General features: G+C 44.5%; 2 long non-coding RNA genes across 2 annotated transcripts in view; one reads left to right on the top strand and one right to left on the bottom strand.

The window, feature by feature from the left end:
- Positions 1–323, top strand: part of LOC137147362 (uncharacterized) — an 87689-nt gene extending 87366 nt beyond the window's left edge. Inside the window, exon 3 of the long non-coding RNA XR_010918190.1 lies at positions 206–323. This is a non-coding gene — a long non-coding RNA (uncharacterized lncRNA). The remainder of the gene's footprint in view (positions 1–205) is intronic.
- A 5099-nt stretch (positions 324–5422) lies between these two features.
- On the bottom strand, positions 5423–17498 carry LOC137147361 (uncharacterized). The gene is made up of 3 exons (XR_010918188.1): positions 17232–17498; positions 8011–8076; positions 5423–5495 (listed from the first exon to the last, which is right to left on the bottom strand). It is a non-coding gene; the product is annotated as an uncharacterized lncRNA (long non-coding RNA).
- Positions 17499–17735: the final 237 nt, after the last annotated feature.

Raw genomic sequence — 17735 nt, 5'->3', positions numbered from 1 at the left:
ACAAGACTTCCTCGTGTTATAAGGGCAGCTGGTGCTGAGGTGCTCACAATCCTGGGTATGCCTGTGGAGCATCACACACTCCTCCACATCCCTGAGCAGAGCTTTGGCATGAGGGCGATTTTTAGACCCTGCAGTTTAGCCTAACCCTAAATACCCACAGTGCTCCTTGGCTAATTAACAGCAGGTGCTTGTTTTGTTCCCGCAGGTCAATTCAGTAAGACAGGTCAAGGCCCTGAATGCTTAGAAGAGCTATAAGTAGTTAAGTTCTCACTGACTCATGCAATGAACTGGCAGCCAGAGAGTCAGTCTCGGAGAGCGGGGAGAATGGTTGTTTCTTTGTTCACTGGAGCCCATCTGCTTGGTGACTGATAAGAACCCGAGGAAAAAGCTTGTCACAGAGCCCAGCAAAGAGTTCCGGTGGTTCTCTCTCAAGGTGACAAAAGAATGGATTGAATTTTATGCATTTGGAGTGTTTAATTGCAGGTCAAAATCTTAGTGCTGCAATCCCCCAATAAAGAGAAACCTTTAGTGCTTCAAACATGGCCCTTCCAAAGTGTGCTCAGAACACAAATGTCTCTAGAAACAATGGTGGTCTCAGCCTGGTTGCTGATAAGCCAGTCACCACATCCCACTATTGCAGATGCTACCATCTCAGCAGAGAGACAAAGGACTGGATCAGCAGCCCTGGAGGTTGACCCTGAGAGGTGGCTCGGACAACAGGGGTGAAGTGCCACTGCCTTGCTTTACAGTTACTCTCTTCTGGAGATAACTGACAGGCTTCAGTCAGCAAGGGTCTCGGGCCAGCATCTTGTAAGCAAAGAAATGAATGATAAACGTCACATAGAGTCTGATCTCTGGACTGAGGCCTATGTCAGAAGCCAGGATACAAATTTAGGGCCTGGTGGCATCCTCGTGGCCATGGAATGCCATTAGGTAGAGAGGAGCTGCGTTGGAGTCCGTTGCCTGGGCTGAGCTGTTCAGGGCTGGGAACTCTGTGGAAGGGATTCAGTCCCTACACGGTGGGCCTTGGAGTGACTCTTTGCTGTGAAGCACTTGGGACCTTTGGATGGTGCTTAGATACCACGGTGAGGAGGGCATGGAGTGAGAACTTGCACAGAATAGAACAGAAAAAGATTTATGGCTCCTGAAGCCATTTATAGCTAGGCTTCCTTGGTCAGAGGAAGGGCACAAGAGAGAGGTCCTTGGAAGATATGTGGGAGAGGACAGCCAAGGAAGAAGAAAGAGGGTCCCAAAAGAGCAGAGGAGAGGCACAGGTTATTAGTACTCGCTTTTAAGGACATAAAACGACAACAGTCAGAAGATCTGTTTTGTCACCATCAAGCTCGAGGAAGTTTTGTTGCCTGCAAAGTGCTATAGCTAGCAAAGGAAACCGGCCAGAGACACATCAGAATCAACAGAGTTTAAGTGAAATAGAAATCTGGTTCGCTGGCATGTCGGTGAATACCAATCCCACACATGTGAATAACTTACCATGGGATGTCATCCATTTTTCCTCTGGAATAACATCAGAGACTGACTCCTTATTGCATTTTGCAACAGAGCAGCCAGTAAGTGACTAAATCCTTATCACTGGAATGCGAGTGTCTTTTTCCCAGAACAAATGGCTGTCTAGAATTACTTCCCCCATTTCCAATGACATTGGAATGAAATTATCTGGCAGCCTCCTTTATATGCCTATGTCATCTTTCCAGGAGCATTTAACTCCTTCGCGACATTTCTCCCGTTGCCATTCCAGCCTTTTGACTACTGCCTTAATTAATTCAAGATGTATTATCTATGCTATACCCGAGACCTAGAATATCCAGAAAACTGGTTCTCAAATTCTCTGAAGCTGAGGAGTTTTCTTACTTGGTGGGACAGGGAGGAGGGAATTTGACACCTCTGTCAATTATTGATTATGTTTAATTACACAAAACTTAAAGGAAAAATATAGTCCCCTTTGCAGATACTCCATCCCCAATCTCCCAGGAAGTCTTTATCGATTTCAGTTCGAGATCCTCTGATGTAGAGGGTCAGGCACCAGGAACGTCAAGCAGCAGCTATTGCTGATGCGTCTACACAATGGCTACTCTGATGCCTCACCCAGGATCTGGGCTAAAGCCCATTGAAATCCAAGTGTTTGTCCATTAACTTCCTATGGGCTTTGGACCATGCTCCACCGTTGCCCCTTCCCCCCCACCAGTCCCTTGAAAGAGCAGCTCCAAATTGAAACCCTAGGTAACATGACAGTGGTTGAGAGGCAGTGTGGTCTAGTGGACAGAACACTGGGCTCTGCCCCTGACCAATCGTGTGAGCTTGGAAAAGTTACATCACCTCTGTTTTCCCCGCTGACCCTTTTGTCTGTTTTCCTATTTAGGTTGTAAGCTGTTTGGGGCAGGGATTGTCTCTTACTCTGTGTTTGTCCAGGGCCTACCACAGCGGGGCTCAGATCTCATTTCTGATATCTAGGCTTTATTGCCATACAAATAATAATAATTTTAATTAGTAGCATAGAAAATGTTGCCTTATATACTTACATTTAATTGAAATGAACAAGTAACAGGACAGTAATTGTATGTTAGATGATCACCAGTTGATTAAGGACATATTTACTGAAGTTCCTTTACTGTAATTAGATAAACAGGTGATTGAGGTTTACCAATTAACAGCTCGTCTATGTAATCCATTACATGGTTGTTAAACCACACTGTTTTTAATTCATCAGATTTGAACATAAAAAATCTATTCTGAATCAAATTAGTTGAGACATTTTAAGAAATTAAGTGTGGCCTATTGTTCCCACAGCCTCTGGGAGGCGACTATTGAGACCATCTTTTCTAATGATGACAACATGCTAGGACAGGTATATATTCTTGGAGGGAAAACAATGTGCTGCTTTTTGGGTAACCAACTCAGCAGAGATGTGCAAAGTACAAAAATATTTTCATTTTGAACCAGAATTTTAAAATCCAACTTTCAACCCAAAAATATGGAAAGTTCCTAGTGAACATTTAAAAGCTTAATGTTCCCTCTCAATGGCCCTACTGTGTCTGGCTAGCTTGCATATTTCTAGAACACCCATCTCTGTAGTACTTGAGCCAGACACAGTCATTAGAATTTGCACTATTTTGTCTAGAAAGGACTTAGTCTATCCTGGCATTTCCCTACATATTTTCCATCATTGCACCAGCACTGGCCCAGCTCCACCATTATTATTGGTGTTACAGAAGCACCTAGAAGTCCTATTGTGCTAGGCATCGTGTAAACACGCGTGCACAGTGAGAGAGAGAGAGAGAGACACCAAAGAGCTAGCCATCTAAACAGACAAGACTGATGAAGGAAATGGAACAGAGGCACCTTCAGGGTGAAGTGACTTGCCCTAGGTCACACAGGAGATCAGTGGCAGAACTGGGAGTACAACCCAGGTGTCTTGAGTGCCAGCTGAGTGCTTTATTCTGTGGACCTTGCTCTGTCTCCGTGACCACAGTGCCTCTGTGGTAGCACTAGTGTAGACTGCCTGGGGCATTTTAACCATTGTGCCATCTAAATCTGCTCAGAGCAGGGTTAGGAGACTCAGCGGTAAAAGTACCCGAATATTTCTTAGCCTTGTCTACACAACCGCTTCCATGGGTCCAAAGTATCTTAGTGTAGCCAAGACCTCAGAGACCCCAGTTACCAGATCTGGGTCCCGGCTCAGGTCTATTTTCCTAGCTGTCCCATTGGATGTAGGATAGGGGGTCAGATTCAGGCTTCCTTGCCCACTTTTCTCCTCTTCCAGCAATAGAGTGAGGTGGGAGGAACTATCCCCTTCAGAACTCTGACGTTTTCCAGTCCTGGCATGACTGAACCAAAGCAAAGGAGCTCTTACGCTATAAATCTCTTGCTGAGATAGGCATGATTAACTGCTGCACAGAATTATTTATCTTAACGACCAGCTTGGAACTTAAAATGTGTTTTATATAACCATCAGCTGGCTCCAGGATGTTTCATTGCCATTTTAATGCTCTGAAGCTTGACATTCAGGGTGAGATCCAGAAGCCTCCCGTGCGATGAGTTGTGTCTCATCAACAGCACAGAGTCTGATGAAATAGCACAGACCATGACGGGGACTGGTAGAAATGGTCCACATTGCTTTGCGACCTTGAATTCAGCACTCAGCACATAATGAAAACGTTACCTGTGTGTTTCAACTAGTGGGAAAATTCAAAAGCAAGAGACGGGGAACGGCTTTGCCTCTGTTGCTAGACCTCACTTCTCTGCCATTGCTCTAGAGTGTCCGTTTTCTTCCTCTGATGGAATCCGTGTCCCAGATACCCCGAGGAACTGGCAACGTTTTCATAAAGCTTTTCTTTCCCTTTCCATGGCAACACACTGGGAAGCGCGTTCACAAGGATGACAAGGTTCAAGTTGTCAAATGGAAGCGTCAGCAACCACAGAAAACCCCAAAACATGTGCAAGAAAAATGATTCTAATGGGATGAAATGTTTCAAAGATGACCCCACACGGGGGGCCGTAGGGAGAAGCACTTTGAACAATGTATCTGTACACTTCATTATAATCATAAACTAGAAAGAGTTCAACTTCTGTGCTAGAGGAGGATCAAGCCTGTTGCATCACATTTTAATCACTCCTGATTTGGAGTGTAAAGACAAAAGCATGGGAGTGCTATGTGATAGGCGAGAGAAAGCAAGACCCTTTATTTGGATCAAGCTACAGCTGTTCAAACCTTTTCCCCACCATCAGGGGTTTTGCCATGATTTTGGGTTTTTACAAAGCTTCTGAGTCTGGAAAATGTGCTCCAGGGTCAGGCTACCAAACGGCAGGGCTGTATATTTTCCCTTCTCCTCAGATAGGGCCTGACCAAGGCCCAATGAAGTCTGTGGGAGTTGACTGCAATAGGCACTGGATTAAACCCTTGGAATATTTCCTATATACACCAACACGCTAAAAACCATCTAGAAGAAGAAACCTGCACAGCATTGTATGCCTCCCGAGAGATGCTGGGTATCTGCAACTCCTGTCGACTTAGAGAGGAATTGAAGATGATCATCAGCTGTCAGAAGGCCTTCAGCACCATGTAGGATTGATCCCTATAATCTGTGAATAACCAATTTCAGCCAGTGAATAATTAGAAAGTGGGGATAAGAAACCAGCTTCAATTTTCTTGGCTGTGAGAGAATTATATGCCCTGTAGCTGCCGGTTCTGCTCAAGTTATACAACTTCTTGACCCTTTGCAGAATATGCCGTCGGTGGAGAAACCCCATGATCAATATCTTTCATCGGACTATTCTATATGCTGTTAACTTTCTTTTGCTACAGTTGATATATAATGTACAAATGAATGCAGATTAAGTATGTGTAAGAAATTGCAGATATTGCAGACTGCAAATTAATATTTATACATAGTGAAAACATATTACACATGCTTTGTATGTATAAAAATACATGGCAGGTCATCCTAATGTGTTGTGTGGGATTGTAAGCTCCTTTCCACCTAGAAAGAAAGGAAAAAATGAATTAATATTAATAGAAGAGGGATAAAGTATCTTTATATATGCCTGAAATAATGCTTAAGGCCATGTATGCATGCTACATTTCAACTAAAGCGCCATATATATACATATATATACACACACACACACACACTGCTCAAGACAGCAATATCGCTAAACTCTGCTCTAGCACTTTTATTTTGGGGTTTTTTTTAATATAGCATCTAGACAACAGAATCTGTCAAATGCTATATGAACCATTCATTTAACAAAGTCCATTTAAAATCTGTAACCATTATAAAGAGATGGGCTCAGAGAAGTAAATTTGTCTCGTGTGTTTTCTGGCTGAACCTAATAATATTGGAGATGTGGGATAAATTGGGGGGGGGGGAATGTCCCCCCTCTGTGTTTAATTCTTTTGAGAAGTGGAAATTCCTAATTTACACTAGGAAATTATAAACGTTCCTCCCCTGTTCTAATTTGCCGTAGTCAAAGTGGTGTCTAATACATCTCCTTTTGAGGTTATATACGTCGCGTAGTAGGCTTTTTAAAAAAAGGAAAAAAAGTTCCTGATTGGACTTAAAAGAAAAAGGCAATTCATTCCAGGAATAGAGAGCTTGGAACAGACATCTCCTTGTTACTAACAAATATCTCTCATATTTCAGACTCTTTGCATTTCTGAGAGTAATCTCAGCTGCTGTAAATCTGCTTAGCTCTATTGAAACTAATAAAGCCATGCTGATTTACACCAACCACCGAACTGGATCTGGCCCTGTCTTTATTCTTCAGTGTGCTGTTGCCTTTATATTTTTCTCACCTAATTGTATTTTTCTCTTTGCTTGCCTTTTGTGTTTAACTGTAATTGAAGGCAGTGCCTGCGGAAAAACCACTGAGTCGACCACTTGAAACTCCACCCCTTTCCAAGAACCAAAGGCTGGAAATTAAAGCCAGAGAAATTCAAATTAGAAATAAGGTACCTATTTTTAACAGTAAAAGTGATCGAACCACTGGAGCAAACTACTGACGGAAGTGGTGTGTTTTTTAGCTCTTGATGCCTCCAGATCAAGACTGGATGCCTTGCTGGAAGATATGTTTGAGTCAAACACAAGTTGTTGGGCTTAGTAATGCAGCAACTGGGTGAAATTCTATGGTTTGTGTTATACGGAAGTTCAGACTAGGGGATCTTATAGACCCCTATGGCCTTAAAATCTCTGAATATGAATCTATGAGACGTGGCCTAGACAGTGGCAATGCAAGTCACTCCCCTGTCTTCTCCCCCTCTCCGCCCCCCACCTCCACCCCGGATGCTTTGCTCAGACCTGGGGGTGAGAAGGCAGTTTAGGCCTCCAGGCTTTTTTAGTACTTGGTGTCTTTTTGTTAAGGTCACCAACAAGAAGCTGGGTGTCTGGTGTGGTTTTTTTTTAGAAATAGGACAAAGTCTCCAATGGAACTGGACTGAGACTAGTGGCCATGTCTCCGAGGAAGGAGCACAAATTAAGTTTGGAAAGATGGATTTGTTCTGCATGAGTAGGCAGTTGGATAATAGACAAGAAGATTGCTTCCTTTCTCAACATGCAGTAATGAATATTTGTTTTCCTCCAGGGAGGGGAGAACTTGATGGGGTGTCAGCTTTCATGAAAACATTTTTCCCGTTTAATTCAAACCAATTTTTCAAGGAAAAGTTAGCTTTCACCAATATATTTCTAATTACCAGAAAACCCAACTTATGCAAACAGTAAGGATTCCAGAGTGAAAGTCATTTTTGGCTTGCTCTTAGGACTAGAGGTAAAAGCATTAAAAGCCATGCTGCGGCCAAGGAAGTGTATTCAGCCAGAGTCCTATTTAAAATTAAAACCTCAAAAGTTTCAGGTTTGTGTCTGAATCTAGAACCCAGGACTTTGGCATCTTTTCTGACTCTTATTTTTGCATCATTTGTAAATTTCACTAAGAGAGTTCTCTATCCCTATTGTACATAGATCTAGGTTTCTTTAAAATGCCCTGTATAAAATGTACTTCTCTTTCTAATACTCAGGGAGCTATAAATCATATTTTGATTTATTATGAAGTTTGTCAATTACCGAGCTATTTTTAAAAAGTTTGATTGATGCCGCCACCAGCTGGCTAAAAAGGATGGCTGTGCCAAAATATGCTCAGTTCTACACATTTATTAAGCTTCCAAAAACGTTTTGTTCCTCATCCCTTCAAATTTAACAGATGAGCAGTTATTTATTGCTGTAACTCAAAATCCCAAGGTTTTGGTGCTGTTTGTTTGAACCAGAAATTCCATTTTAATGGTAGCATAGAGCACACTGATGTCCATTTCTTCTTGAAGAATGTGACTCAAAGAGCTTTTAGTGGGTGCACCCACAAATCATTTTCAGGGTGGAAATAATTAATGGTTCACTCAGGTCAACTTTGCCTCATTCTTAAAAAAGCAAACAAAGTAATCTCTGCCTTTACAAAAATAAATAAATAAAGAAAAGCCTTTGGATCATGCCCAGAGAGTTTGTAACCAACCTGGCTACTGTCTCCAGTCTCTCACAAATGCAATTCACGTGAGTCCTGCATGATTTCTCAGAAACCCTTGAACAGAACAGAAACCAAATAACAACATTCAATAAAGCAGATAATTTATTCTGTGAAAACATCAACTTGAAGGTTTACGAAGGTTCTTACAGCCCACTGGATTTGTTCTGAAGGTCTGGGGGGTGACTGTATGCGTTTGACTAGAGAGAGAATGGGACAGGTCCATAACGACCTCTTCCTGAACCCTGCTTTCACATCTACTGCCGCACAGGCATGTAAACTTAGAAAAGGTTATTCTTCGCACTGGTGACCTACTCAGTGTATTCTTCCAGTGTCTTCTAAGAGGTGCATTCAGATTGCTAAAGAAGAGAGAAATCATGGGTGGATGTGAATCCGATCCAAATGTCTTGAGCCTACAACTTGTGGTTCCATCTACATTCTTCTTCTATGACCTTTTCTGTGGCTGAGAGCCACAAATATGCACTGGAGAGCAACATTTGATCCCATGCACTGTGGGAGTGTTGTCTTGAGCTACGTAACCTAGCAGAAGGCTGACCTGCTTTAGATTTGCTAGAATTTATTGTTGAATGTGACTGCCATGCTGAGGGGAAGTATGACAAGCTTGTGACCATGAATGCTAGGGGACAGATGGGGCTAGAGAGGAGAGAATGGCCTCATGTGACCGGGTGAGATCCTAAAGACCTATGCTATGCAGGAGGTCAGACTGAAGCATCATAATGGTCCCTTCTGGTCTTAAAACCCATTCACTTGACCCTGCATGTACTCCTACATCATGTTTCAAATGGCAAGCGTTCAGTCGGCTCCAAAGGAGTGGAGCAAATGCCTGTCTGTGAAGAACCAAGCACTTAACTGACTTTCTTTTTTGTTTTGTTGACTCAGGTCAGAGCCCGGAGTTACAGGCCCGCCAGTGGTGGGTGAGGGAGGGCAAAGGGGGCAATTGCCCTGGGGCCTGGCAGTTTTAAAAGGGGCCTGGGCCATGGACAATGGGGTGAAAACTTCCCCTCGGGGAGGCTAGCTCCCTATCCCACCTCTTCCACCCGTGGCCTGTGCCCCAGGCCTCCTCCCACTCGCCGCCACGTCCCTCCCCACCAACCCACCTTTCCACTTGGCCCCCCTCCTCTCTTCCCCACCCCCTTTCCCCACTTGGCCTCTCTACAGCCGCGTCCTGTTCTCCCCCCCACTGTTGCTCACCACGTACGTCCCCCTCCCGACTCAGCCCCCCCAGCTGTAGCTCGCCACCTAGGGTAAAGGGGAAGAGAGGAGGGGGATCAAGCGATGGGAGGGATGAGGAGACAAGTGGGCCATGTGGGGAAGGGGACGGGGCCTGGGATGAAGCAGGGGCGGGACCTGGGAGGAAGGGGTGGAGCCACAGGCAGCAGGGGCGGGGCGGGACTGTTCTGCCCTGGAGACCGGAATTCCTGTCTGTGGCCCTGCTGAGTTAATACATTCAAGGAAACAACCTGATTAAGATGAAAGGCTTGTCTTGTCAATAGAAAACTTGCCTGTAAATAGCCTTACATTTGCCAAGTTGGTTCAACAATAAAGGATCTGCTAATGCCTCTCTCAGATCTTGATGGACCTGACCCAAAAACTCCTAAATTAGGAGATGTTCAAAAACTGCATCCAAAATGTGTGTCTTAGACTCATCTCTCTGAAGAAAACCGTTTCTTTCTCTCTCTAGTCTAAAGATTAGCGAGCAGGTCCTCCTGGATGTAGGTTACCAAAAGCACCTCTGCTACCTCCTCTTATTCTTTTCATTTAATTAGCTTAGGCCTCCAGGAGATAATGAGGTTTGCTCTATGCTGTACCTTCTTGACTTGATAGCTTGTCATTGGTGACCTCAACTTTTGCTAAATATACCCGGCTTTGCCAGTTATGTAACGAGAGGGGTCACTGTACTTCCGACTGCGTTGGCTTCTCCAAGTGTCGGAGTCTTATGGGTAATCACGTTAGCTGTTTCATCCATTGAACCGTGGTATTTATCCTCTCCCAACTCTTTTTCCTTAAACCTTTAGCACTCAAAATAACTAGCTTTCTTCCAAGAGGCAGAGGGGGAGAAGAAGTGTAATAGCTTCTGCTGTGATAAGCACGGGCTAACAGCAGCTGTACCCAAGGGCTTTGTACCGACACACCATGCTGTAACAAAGAATAAACCATGCAACTGTACACATGAAAGGGGACTCTGTACTGCCCTGACCCAGCTTCTGACACAAAATGACCTTCTCTTTTCAGGCTGAGACAGAAAGGAGGTTTAGAAATCTACTTGGAAGTCTGATTCATTAATAACCCACCAAAGGCTTTTATCAGATAATTAGCCTTTGTGTTACACTTCCCAGTCAGCAAAATAAAGAAGAGCTAAAACAGGAATTCAGCTAAAGCAGTGTGAAAGAAACCCGGTCCTGAGCTAACCTCTGCTGGAGCCAATGGAAATACTTGACTTCCGTGGGGTTTGCATCAGGCCCATCATCATCAGAAGGCTGCTGGGGTGCATGGAAGCTGAGGTTAGCTGCAGCTGGCCTATTCCATATTCAATAAATGCACTGCTCTGCAGGATGTGCTCCACTGCGAGTGATGGTTTGAGGGCCCAGTTTGGTCCCCCTTGACGCTGATAGGAGTTTGGCTACTGATTTTTATAATTTGGGTTTGTTTTTAATCCAGGTGCTTAGTTACTCAGTGGAATTGATCCAGGAAGCCCCCTGCAGGGCAAGCAGAATGTGAAACATCCAGGACTATGCATCCACCCTCCCTGGGAATTTTTGATCATAGATCACCATCCTGCCCACTGAGCTGCTCGGCTCGGTGTAATGCCCCCATCTGCCATCACTGAGAGGTGTCTGAGGCAGAGCCAGTGGTTTGCGAGCCATGGAACCAGTGGCTGAGGGAATCAATTTGCTCTCTAGAGGCGCCCAGTCTGTGAGCCCAGTCTATGGAACCCTGGGCTTTGTTGCCATCTGGGAAATGGCACAGTTCAGGGTAAAATAGACTGCCATGAAGATAAGGAGTCAATAGCCATCATCCCTACCACCTTACTGTGTGAGTGTAAAGGGTTTGAGGGGAGGGAGGAAGCAATGGGCTGAGAAAAGGAGATAGGGTGGGGGTGAGGCAAATCCTAGAGCCGGCCCTGGCCTGGCGAGCTGCTAGTCTCATTTACAGGTGTCTGTTGCATGACATATCTTGTCTCTTCACTTTGTTGCACATTTTGTATTTGTGTCTCTGAGCTGGACACTGCATTTTTTTTTCAACCTGCAATGAGTAACTGTCAGCCTGTTTGCTGAAATTAGAGGGGAAAAGGCCCAGATTTTGTAAACCAACTAGTGGTTTTTTGGATGCCTCCAGTGTTTTGGGGGTGCCCAAGCTGAGATGCCTAAAAGTGGCTTTTTTATTCAGATGGAGGGGGAGGTGCCCGACATTTTCTGAAAACTGGGCCCTTTTAAGGAGGCTCCAGCTGGATCTTGGCCCAAGACATGAAGTTTTTGCTCAGTTCTTCCTCCTGTCAAAATTGAAGGTGATGAGAATTTTCCCACATTTAAAAATAAAGCTGAGAAAGGACATACTGAATTGCCCTAGATACACAGAGCTGGATTCTGATAGGTTTGTTCACATTGAATGGGATCTTCCTTTGCAAGTAGGCCCTTTTGAAGTCAATGGAACCCTATCGGCACTTGGGCACCATTCTAGAAGTAAAGAGATTTTGGCTGATAGAAATCTGCAACTTAGGGCCCGATTGAGGACCCCTTTCTTACATTGATGAGGAGTCACTTTGAGACAGATTTTTAGGCACCTAAAGATGCAGAAAGGTGTGCAGAGCCCAGATCCTCACAGGGTGCCTAGCTCCCATTGGCAGGCATGTAGGCACTTTCTAAAACCCCCTAGGTGCCTATCTACATCTAAATACCTTTCACAAACCTGGCCCTTTGACTTCAAAGGGATGACTTGTCTATGAGTTAACTCCCTACCAGTCTGAGTAAGTGGCTTTCCTATAGGGTCCTATTTGAGTACAAATGTTGACTTTCTTTCATATGTGTGGTTTTCCTATAAATGCCAGATTTTGGGGTGAGTTTAGAAGATTGTTAATACATTGCATTGTCATTCTGGTTGGATTGGCATTTTAGCACCTTTCAAATTCTAATGAACTAGGAGGAAATGTCACTTGTTCATTTAAAATTCAAAACAAAAAACATGTCTGCTCAATTTCCCTTTGACGCTGGTCCAATGTTTTGTCCCCTTTGTGAAAAGTATTGCTTATTTCAACATTTGCCTTCTGTCAGACAGTTTCTTTAAGACCTGCTGCGTGAGGGTTTGTAACTTTACCATGTATCTAGGTCAGGAATACTCCCGGACCCAAGGTCATCAGGATTCCTGTTGCTCGTCTGCTCCAAGCCCAGCACAATCCTGAATTCACACATATAAACTTAATCAGGGGCGTAAATGTGCCATATTTGCTGTTGCTATTCTGACTGTTTATCTTGTTTGTTCTAATTATGTTAAGTCATTACAATTTTATGTTTTCTAGATTTGTATTTTTGCCCAAGGGCACCATAATTAGAGTGCAGTGTGTAATTTACTAATTCTGAGCACAATCAATACAAAGTTGTTAACAACAAATCAGTGTAGGGGACTTGGAGTGACGGGGCAGTTGTCCAGAATTGAAGGCTGAGACAAAACCTTTGCTCTTCTAGAAAAGAAACTGTCCTTCACTGTTTGAAGGGTGCAAATATTCAATGTTCTAACACAATTGTTTCAAAATGGGATTCTTGCTCAGTCTCATCAAAGTGAGGATGAATAATTTGCACTCATTAAAGAATTTCAGTAAAACATGAGCTTCTTGCAACTCAACCAAGCCTTTCCCTTGGTATTTTCTACTTTAGAAAGGCTCAGACCTGATGAAACTCCATTGGGTTCAACTAAGTTTCACTCATTCACATCAGTTCTCAGGTTAGCCTGCTATGAAGGGATGGATCTCCCTTATCCATTCTAAATCAGGGGTGTAGCCAGAAGTGATTTTTTGGCAGGGTCTGTGATTGACTCGGGTGGGCCTGGGTCGCTTCCGGTCATTTGACTGGAAGCAGGAAGTTTGGGTAGCAACCAGCCCAAAGCTGCCTGACGCTCTAGGGTAGCTTAAGCAAAGCGTCGGCAGCAGCAGCAACAGATTGAATGGACCTGCTTTCAAAGTGAGTGGGCCAGGGCCCACCCAGGCCCACCCGTAGCTATGCCCCAATATAGACAATACCCTCCCTCATTGTTCCCTTGCCTCTTAGTGAAATTTGCCTCACAGCTTCTTTGGAGGTGTATCCAAAGAGCGGTATTGTTTGGACAATGTTCATGTTTCCTTCAGGCCAAGCCATCAGTCTTTCTTGATGTTCTTGCTGATGATTTTTCCCAATGTCCTCTTTAAAAGGGAAAGATTGGATCTTGGTGATGTGGGCCTACGTTTTCAAGAGAGCTCAGATCCTGATCTTCAGGGTTCAACTGGGGGCCAGGTTTTCAAAAGTGTGCAGTTCCCACCGTAACACTTAGGGCCAGTTTTGCCAAAGAAATCAACACCCAGAACACCGAGCTCTTCTGGAAATCTGACCCATCCTTTCACCCATCTGCTCCAAGTCTTTTTTATCATTAGGGAATATAGAAGACACAGAACTTCATAGCCCGGGGCTTCTGTCTTGTCTGTTCTTTCCTGGTCGTGTGGTTTTCTTCCCAATTTCTTATTCATTGTTTGTTATGCTCCTGAGTAAATGAACTCTGCCCATAATGTGAGAGTTGAAGTGGCCACTCCACAGTCTTCGATACACGGCAGCGGTCTTTGTTATCTCAAGTTTAAAGCTTTCGGGAGCATTAGGGGTAACAGTGGATAAGAAGCTGGATATGAGTCAGCAGTGTGCCGTGGTTGCCAAGAAGGCTAATAGCATATTGGGCTGCATTAGTAGGAGCATTGCCAGCAGATGGAGGGAAGTGATTATTCCGCTCTATTTGGCATTGGTGAGGCCGCATTTGGAGTATTGTGTCCAGTTTTGGGCCCCCCACTACAAAAAGGATGTGTTCAAGTTAGAGAGAGTCCAGCGGAGGGCAACAAAAATGATTAGGGGGCTGGAGCACAAGACTTATGTGGAGAGGCTGCGGGAACTAGGCTTGTTTAGTCTGCAGAAGAGAAGAATGAGGGGGGATTTGATAGCAGCCTTCAACTACCTGAAAGGGGGTTCCAGGGAGGATGGAGCTAGGCTGTTCTCAGTGGTGGCAGATGACAGAACAAGGAGCAATGGTCTCAAGTTGCAGTGGGGAAGGTCTAGGTTGGATATTAGGAAAAAGTTTTTCACTAGGAGGTGAAGTACTGGAATGGGTTACCTAGGGAGGTGGTGGAATCTCCATCTTTAGAGGTTTTTAAGCTGCGGCTTGACAAAGCCCTGGCTGGGATGATTTAGCTGAGGTTAGTCCTGCTTTGAGCAGGGGGTTGGACTAGATGACTTCCAGAGGTCCCTTCCAACTCTGATTCTATGCGTCTATGATTTCACAATCTTTTTCACTGGAAAAATTCATTCATTTATTACAAAATCATTAATGTAGTTTCAGTCTCTGTTTCTTTCTGTTTTACCCAAGGGATTTTCCCATGGCAAATGTCAAGGTCTTTCCTTAGAATTAAGCCAGTAGAGTGTGAAAGAACGACGAGAACTGACCACATGTCCAGCCACTACAGAACTGGGTAATTCAGGCTAAATTGTTGCTGGTGTTTGGTTCCCATGAAAAAGTTTTCCATTGCAGACAAGGGCCGATGGAAAGCTATTCAAATACTGAGCTCTACGTAGTCTCATGTATGTCAAATGAAACGTTTTCTTGAAGTGATTCATATCTGTCTAGGTATTAACATGGCCCCATCTCCATGGGGTGTCTGTACCATACAATCATTAAAGAACTCATCCTCACCAGACCATGAAGTGGGGAAATATTATTATCCCCATTCTCCAGAGGGGGCAACTGGGTGCAAAGAGACTAATAACTTGCCCAGTGTCACACTGGAAGTCTGTGGGAGATCTGGGAATTATTACTTATCTTTTGTATTTCCATAGTGCCCAGAACCCTAGTTATGGGACAGGAACCCATTGTGCTAGGTGCTGTACAAACACAGAATAAGAAGCAAGTCCTTGAACCCAGAATTCCAGAGTCCCAGACCACTACCTTAGCTACAAGACAACTCTTCCCGTAAGTAGCACGTTATGTCTCTGCTCAGTGCATGTTATCCTTCCTTCGGTGTAACACTGATAAACACATGAGCTTCATCTAAACTTGCAACCATCATCATCATTATAGCCAAAATCAATAAGCACATCAGAATTATTCAGTCCATCTTTCTGGCTCTCTGACTTTCATCTCCCATTCCAGTGCAGTAATTAACGTGCTGTTTGCATTCTGTTCTGTTAATTCCAACCCAGTGATTCAGTCAAGAAGCCACAAGCAGGTATTCTGAGTGCAGCTGCATCCCTCTCCTTTTAAAAGACATTCTGTTCAAGCCATACAGAGGCGCTTGTGAGAGCAGAACATTGAATAATGGCTGGTCTGGTGGCTCTTGTAAATTGCTGCACCGGATGCTCTTGTGGCGCATTCTCACATCTATATTCAATCATGCATCCCATTAAACAGCATGTTCAGGAATTCTGTGCGGGCAAGCAAAAGCAAGGCAGATTCATGGAGAGTCTCCTGAGGAAAGATACCCATCTCCCTTCCAAGGTTCACTGTAGCTAACAGGAGAGGGTCAAGAAGACAGCTGAGTCCCCTGCCAAGGGGTGACCAAGGGGATTTTAAGGAGTGACCACAGATCGGATACAACGTGGAACCCAGATTGTTCTCTGACTGCCCTGCTTAGTGAAGAGGCTTCATGTCCAAGTTAAGGCTCTGATTCAGCAAAACGCTTATGTACATTCTTAACTTTCAGCCAGCGCGTAAGTGCATCCCAACATAAGCTTATATCTAAGGGACGTTGAAGTCAGTGCGATTTATGCATGTGCTTAAATGTTTTGTTGAATTAAGGCATCAGAAGGGACATTTGAAATAGGTCCCATGTCCAGCCTGTTCAACAGAATCCTTTCCACAGCAATGTTAGCCAGGCATCCAAGGGCAGAATGTGATCCCCCGTGAGGGCATTTCATATCAGTTCACTGCTATTTTAAAATGGCTCTTTAATAATTTCCCAGCCACATACCAGCTGTCTGGCGGCCAATGTTAACTCAAGCAGTGTAGAACTTTTTACATCTTGACTGCAGGTTCTTGGTTCAGCTAGGCAGCAATTATAAAAGCACTTCTTTTTTCCTGGGTGAAGCATTTCACCTTGAGAGATGGAATAATGGATTGGCACAGACTCTCTTTGGCCTAGTTAGCATGCAGTTCAAAGCAGCCACTCTGTTAATGCCAATGATTGCAGTGATGGGGGGAGCCAAGCCATTTGGAAGAGAACCCCAGAAAAAGCCAGGTTATAAGGGCTGAACAATTACACCCCAGAGCAATACTGGACCCCTTTGTTTGATTTGCTTTGCTTGCTCTTTTCGAGCCGTTTTGCAGCTTGATGTGACAAGATGCAAGAAAACGTATGGAGAGTAAATCGCAAGTGTTCCCTCCTGTGGGGAGAGGGCTAGAGTCAGCCCTGGCTGCGTGTCCTGACTATGGGGTGAGAGGTGTCTGCTTGCCCCATGGGGAAGTTCTGAGGTGCAGTTGTGATTCAGAGAGTCACAATTTCTTCCCCAGCCCTGCGCTTGTTCCTGGAGTTTCTTACAGCACTTTACCCAGTGTAGCCTACTCCTCCCTGCTCAGTGGCTCAACTCTGCTAACCGTGCTTCTCTGCCCCCCTCCGGACAGCATCAGGTGCATAGACCTTGCTCTTGTTCCTACTTCCCCACTTCGCCTGGACCTCTGTTCTGGGGTACCCCAACACAGCTGTGGAGGGGAATTGTGGGAGATTTCACCCCCCCTGCATGGTTGCATTAGGGTCTGTCACAGTGGCTCTCAACCTTCCCGACGGTGGTGCCCCTTTCAGGAGTCTTTGTCTTGCGTAGCCCCAAGTTTCACCTGACTTAAAAACTACTTGCTTGCAAAATCAGACCGAAAAATACAGAAGTGTCACAGCCACTATTACTGAAAAATTGCTTCCTTTCTCATTTTTATCATAGAATTACAAAATAAATCAATTGGAATATAAATATTGTACTTACATTTCAGTGCATGGTATATAGAGCAGTAAAAACGAATCATTGTCTGTGTGAAATTGTAGTTTGTACGGACTTCGCTAGTGCTTTTTTTATGTAGCCTGTTGTAAAACTAGGCAAATATCTAGATGAGTTGATGTACCGCCTGGAAGACCTCTGCGTATCCCCAGGGGTACGCGTACCCATGGTTGAGAGCTACTGGTCTATCCCATAATATCCTAAGGCATGTTATCTTAAAGTATTTTCCTCACTGTGGCTTAAGCCCTAAGTTCACCTTTCCTTCCCCGCTCTTCAGGAAGCAGGTGCGAACTCAAACAAACAAACATGACACCAGTTTATCTTGACTTTGTACTTGACCTCGTTATCCGCAGCCAGTCAGCCTGCAACAGGGTTCAAGTTACCTCTGGAGTTCAGTCCCAAACAGCCTACAGCCCCCTCAGTCATCACAAGCCTCCGACACCACTGCTGCTGCCCTAAATGCTTCCAGCTAGTCGATGGAAACCCTTAGCA

Source organism: Emydura macquarii, unplaced genomic scaffold (genome assembly GCF_026122565.2).
Source record: "Emydura macquarii macquarii isolate MOO-44397 ecotype Brisbane River unplaced genomic scaffold, CSIRO-AGI_Emac_v2 contig_554, whole genome shotgun sequence".
NCBI lineage: Eukaryota > Metazoa > Chordata > Testudines > Chelidae > Emydura > Emydura macquarii.
Note: the sequence above shows the minus strand (reverse complement) of the source record. Positions and strands in the feature narration are given on the sequence as shown.